Below are 6,056 nucleotides of genomic sequence, written 5' to 3'. Positions count from 1 at the left end.
CTGTTGTATGGTTACATATTTTTCTCATGTAACTAACAAGCAATCTGGGAGACTTTTTATTAAAGACCATGCACAAATATGCTGCACCTCATCAAAATTTCCCCTTAGATCTAATCTCCATTGATGATGCTTGCCTGAACAGGTGTTTCCTATGATGGTTCAAAATGATTCCAGCTGTCATTTTAACCTCAGAGCCTGGTCCTGGTTGGGGTGATCCTGGGCCCTGCCTTATGCCTGTGGCACCCCTAATACATCTCAGCAGGACCCCAGGGCTTTGCTGAGTGCTCTTTGGAAGCCCCTGGGCCAGTAGACAGAGCTCCAAGTCAAGCTACCAAGTTAAGTCAAGCTGCTGGGAAGGTGTCAAGTCCCACCCAGGGACTTCAGTGAATCTCAGCCTCTCAGGGCCTCAGTTTCCTCACCCATAAAAGGGGGATTGCAGTGCCACCCGCTCCCCACGTGGGAAAGCACCACAGTGCTCCCCAAAGGCCGGCTCCCTTCCTTATCTGTGAGGGCTGCTGGAAAGGCCTGGTGGTCAACACAACAGGAAGCACCTGACCCGGGCTTGTTGACTGTTCTATGACTTTCGTATCCCTCCTGAATTCCCCTGCCACTGGCCTGACGTGTGTCCACCATACCAAGTGGGTGGCCTGCAGAAGGTGAGGGACCCCAGGCGAATCATTTCACCTTATCGGTAAGGAGGAACCAAGGTAAGGGAGAGAAGTCCCTTTATTGACGAGGACGTGCTCCCACCCTGGCCCAGGAACAAGGTCTCCTCCCGAGGGACGCCTTGAAGGGAGCGGCTGCTGGGAAGGTGTCAGTGGCCAGCCAGCCGCAAGACTGAGGAAGGATGTGGTGAGAACTTTCTTTCCTTCTGGCCCTGGGGGCTGGAGGCCTGTGCAGAGAAACGGAGCCTTTTTCTTTTGAATGCGCGTCCCTCCCGATATCTCAGTGGCCTGAAGTCCTGTGGGGTTTTGCACAACACAGGTGGCTGCCTTCAGGCGGGACCCAGGACAGAGCGGGAGGGTCTGGTGGGGAAGGGGACATCCAGATTGCCCCTCCCTCTGCCCCCACCTGAGCCTGGGCCCTGGAAGCTCCCTGTGTCTTTCTGGAGCCACCATATTTTATGCCCTCCAAGTCCTGTGTTCCTGCCTCCCAGCCTCCCTGACCCCTACTCTCATGTCCCAGACATGAGGCAGGACTGTCAGAAAAGACCTCACGAACTCACTCAAGTGGAGGTTTCTGTGACGTTACGAGGAGGCTCTGTGCGGGGACGTGGAGGGTGGAGAGGTGATGGTGGAAATTCTGCCCTGTTGTCATAATTGTATTACAGGAACAAAGTTCCTGGAGGAAGGAGCAGGGTGTAAGTAGAAAAACATGACTTTAGATTTGGAGGCAGACATATCTAGATTCAGACCCCAGCCATGAATGAATGACCTTAGGTAAAATGTGCCTCAGTTTTTCCTGTCTGTCAAATGGGCTAACTCTCCCTTCTTCACAGGATTGTTGTGGAACACTTAGCCCATGGTCTGCCTCACAGAAGATGAGGTTAGTAAACCCTAGCCACCCGGCCTCACAGAGCACCTACTACTTGGCAGGCCTGTTTTGGTCTCTCACCGTCACCAGTGGTCTCATGAGGAAGATGTATTTCTGTTCACTCCTTTGACAGCTTAGGAAACTGAGGCTTAAACAGCTCGCCTAGGAGACCACAGGTTAGTGTTGGGAACTGGGATTTGACACTCTGGGTTCCTGGCCTGGGGTGACACTCGACTGCTTCCTGTTTCTTCTCTGGAGAGTCTCTGACTTCAGATGGACGCTCAGCCCAGGGGAATTCGGGCTGACTTGGGGCTTGGGGCGTCCCCACCTTTCCTGGCCCCGGAAGGACACCCCGAGGCTGGCCTGGCTCTCCAGCAGCCAGCCAGGGCCCAAGGGAGAGGCTCAGGAGGCCCTTCCCTTATAAGGACAACAACTTGGCAGTGATGAAACTTCTCGGCCTCCCGGCTGGGTGGGCGGGGAAAGGGAAACGACAGGCTCCAACGGCTACAGCTGAGAGCCTGAGCCTCCACAGGAACTCGCCCACGAGCCTCCCCTCTCCCCTTCCTGTCGGCTCTGAGTGGGGCTTTCCAGAGGGTCCCACTGGCAGGAGTGGGGAGGAGGAGCCAGCGCCTGGGAGGTCAGAGTGGGTGGTGACCCATGGAGGGAAGATGAGTAAACAGGCCAAGAGTGGGGACAGGACCCTTGCAGGTGCTGCAGGAAGCATGCAGTCTGGACTCCAAGCTGTAGGCCTATCTAGCCCAGCCCATCCCTCAGGCTGGTCAGGTAGGGCCAGGCGAGAGAGAGTTGGGAGGAGGCAGGAGGAGGCCCTTGGGCAAGTGTCTTTCTCCCTTCGCCCTCTAAGGTCAAGTCCTAAAGGGAAGGAGAGCTGGGTGGGGACTAGGCAGCCTGCAACAGGACCCTACCCTCCTCCTTCCTTAGCTGTGGCCCAAAAAAACCTACCAGCCCCTGTCCACCTGAGAAACTAATTGAGGAATCACAGGATATCAGGACTGATAAGGATCTCTGAGACCATTGAGTACCTCCTGCTGGTTTTAGAGTGGAGGAAGTAACAGCTCAGAGGGAGGACCTGAACTTGCCCACCTGTTTTGTTAAATAAAAAAAAAAAATTATATATATATATATATATATATATATTTTGGGGTGCTTTTTCTTGTTTTCCTATTTAAAGTTCCTTTTCAACAAATCCCAACTTGTTAGTTGAAGAAAAGGACAAAGGGCTTTTTCCACACCCAGTTCTGGTTAGCTCTGGTGATTGGTGCTTCCTTGGAGGCCCTCGGGTTGGCAGTGGGGGTGAGGCCAGATCCTAAGGGGGAATCAAGTGTAGCAGATGGAGAATCAGTCTCTGACGCGTCTGTGCACAAGCTGTGTGACCTGAAGCAGCTGCTCAACCTCTCTGAATCTCAGTCTCATCTCTCCCAGCAGCGTGATCTTGAGGATAAAATGAGGTAATTTCGATAAAGCATCTAGCTCAGAGGCTGGCACAGAGTAAGGGCTTAGTAAATGGGTAACAGTACTGTGTGTCGGACAGCCACGCCTTGCCAACATTACATTAGGTGCTGTGGATTCCAAGTACGATAAAATGAGACAGACATCCTGACTCAGCGAACACAGTGGGATCAACCCTGAGTTAGAGGGGCAAGTTCTGCAGCAGCTTAGAGGAGAGATCAACAGGCTGCTTTTGCTGGGGGAATCAGGCAAGGCCTCATGGAGGAGGTAACCTTTGCCTGGGCCTTGAAGGAGGAGTAAGAGTTTACCGAACAGGAGCTGGGGAGAGTATTTGAGAGAGGGTACAGCATGTGCAAAAACAGAGAATCACAGCATATTCTTGGAACTGGGCAAATTCTGTGTAGTATCCTGTAGTAGGAGGTGCTGAGGGAAGGGTGAGGGGATGGGAAATGAGGTGGCAGAAGGCAGGGGGTCATGATGTTCCCCAGAAAATTTGGACCAAAGGAAGTCATGGGAGGGTTTTAAAGAGGGCAGGGACAGGCTGCAGGGTGGGGACTGGAGGCAGGGAGACCAGTCGGGAGGTGGTTGCAATGGACCAGATGTGGAGTGGTGAGAGCCTGAGCTGGGACACTGACATGGGAGGTGGAGTGGAGGAATAGATCCTTTTTAGGAAGCAGAATAGGGGATTTTGGGTCTTGTGGATGTGAGAGATGGAGTGGGGGGAGGGGAATCAGAGATGCCTCACGGGGTGGGGGGGTGCTGGGGGTGTGGAGGTGCCCTTTCCTGAGATGGGGAGTATCCGGGGAGGGGCAGGTTGGGGAGAGGACAGCAACTGTGCAGAGTAGTCCAGTGAACTACCAGAACTGGGTTGGGGCAAATCTGAAGGTCACGGACATGTAGACGGTGGGTGATTGAAGCCACAGGGATAGCAGAGTTATATCTTATGTGTTACTCAGGATTAGATTTGACTGTGACTGACAAGAGGCCATGGTGTCAGGAGAGTTCATCAGAGGCTAAAATCGGCTCTGGGGGAGATAGACAAGATAGCAGTGACTCAAGTTCAGTCCTCCCATGTGAGAAGTCCGGCGGTAGAGCCCATCTCTACCACAGCAGCTCCATGGTCACCCAGGACCCAGCCTCTTTCTCTCTCACCATGTGTTCTGCCATCTTAGCACTTGACAACAACTTCATGACCCATGAGTGACCCAGCTCTGGTTACCATTCTTGTATTCTACCCAGTGGGAATGGGGAAGAGGTCATAAGGACACACACCTTCCCTTTAAAGACACTTCCTGGAAGTTGCACTTCTGCCTGCCTCTCCTTGGCCAGATCTTAGTCACATGGCCACACACGACTGCAAGGGTGGTCTTGCTCCTTGGTCTTTGATCCTGATGGCTATGTGTCAGCTGAAAATCAAAAGTCTTATTACCAAAGAAGGGAAGAATGGATCTAGAGCAGTGGTTCTCAACTGGGGACCATGTTGTCCTCCAGGGGACATTTGACAGAGGCTGGAGATATTTTTGTTTGTCACAACTGGGAGGGGTTTCCAGCGGGGGAAGACCAGGGATGCTGCTGAACATACTGCAAGGCGCAGGACAGCCATCCACAACATCTGGCCCAAAATGTCACTCGTGCTGAGGTTGAGAAACCCTGACCTCGGCAGACAATTTATAGCCCCATTGCCACAACCAGGACAGTGAGTGCAGAGTGAGTGGTCAAGTCACTTGTGGGCCGGCAAGACACCTGTCCCCTGTAGGCCACATGTCAGGGGGGTTCAGGAGCTCAGATCTAGGCTCAAGGGTTTTGCCAGATTTGCCTCAGCTTGGAGGGGCTTCTGCCCTCTTACGAAAGCGAAGAGCCTTCGTTTGTTTGTTTCATTTGTGTATCTTGGTTTTATTCGTTTCTTGATGTTGGGCTCAGAAGTGCAGATTCCCAGGCTGGACTCTCAGGGAAGGGGCTTGTTTAAGCTATAGGTGTTTCTTTGCCCACCAGCTGCCACCCCCCGCCCCTGGCTGCTGGTGAGGGAAAAAGCCCCATAGTCTGGGCAGCCAGGGCCAGGCTTGGGCTCATTCCCTCATTTACAGTGCGAAATCATCAGGTCTCTTCCCCCAGCCTCCTAGCCACAAGCCAGGGCTGGGTGGCCCAGGAGAGGCCCTTGTGGCCCTGAATCTACAGAGATGCCAGGGCGGCTTTGCTGGTTTTGCCCACAGCCCTGGGCCGGGCCTTTCTGTGCTTCCTCCCTCCCAGGCGGCTTTCCAACAAAGTCAGCGTTTCTGGACTCCTCCCACCTTCATTTCCTTCCCGGCCTGTGGCCTTGGGTCTGAAGGGAAGCAGGCCTGCCCAACTGCGGCCAGTGCCAGGTCATGCTGGGTTTAGGCCTGTGGGTCCCCAGAGTCCCCAGGACATGATGTGGCCAAGAGTGTGCCTGTCCGTGGGTGGGGAGTGTGTGAACAGCTCTGCCCCTGGGGAGGGCTAGAGAGAGAAATAGCCCCCAGGCCACTCTGAACTGCCTGGGGTCCCTGCTGTGGGTGAGCAAAGGTCTCCCCAGGCCAAACAGCCCCCCACCCTTCTCTGGCTATGTAAAGGCCTCCTGAAAGAAACTGACCTCAGAATCACATGTTGGACCTGGGCCAGGGTCAGTCTCCGCAGTGGGTCTGGGAGGCAGGCTATCCGCAAGCTCAGGAAGGGATAACTCTGGCCTCCCAACCTGTTTCTGGAGACCCAGAGGGACCCTGGAGATTTTCAGCACTTTCAAATATCCAAGTTCTTCAGCAGGGCTAGGTGATGGATTGGATTGGTGGCACAGACCTTCCCGCCCTGTGACCTCTGACAAGTTGCCTAACCTCACTGATCTCAGTTTCTTCATCTGTTAAATGAGGAGAATAATGCCCCCCTGAGAGTTATAAGCATTACTTAAGGTCAGGCAAGTGAACTGTCTGGACAGTGCCTGGCCCATAGGAGGCACTCAGGAAACAGCAGCTGTTCTTATTGTATTAGTAGTATACTGTCTCTCAGGAGAGCCTTTTCTACCCTTTACCAGAAGGTCTCCTCAGAGC

This window comes from Balaenoptera musculus, chromosome 2 (assembly GCF_009873245.2).
Source record: "Balaenoptera musculus isolate JJ_BM4_2016_0621 chromosome 2, mBalMus1.pri.v3, whole genome shotgun sequence".
NCBI classification, from domain to species: Eukaryota; Metazoa; Chordata; class Mammalia; order Artiodactyla; family Balaenopteridae; genus Balaenoptera; species Balaenoptera musculus.
This window is presented reverse-complemented; position numbering follows the sequence as displayed.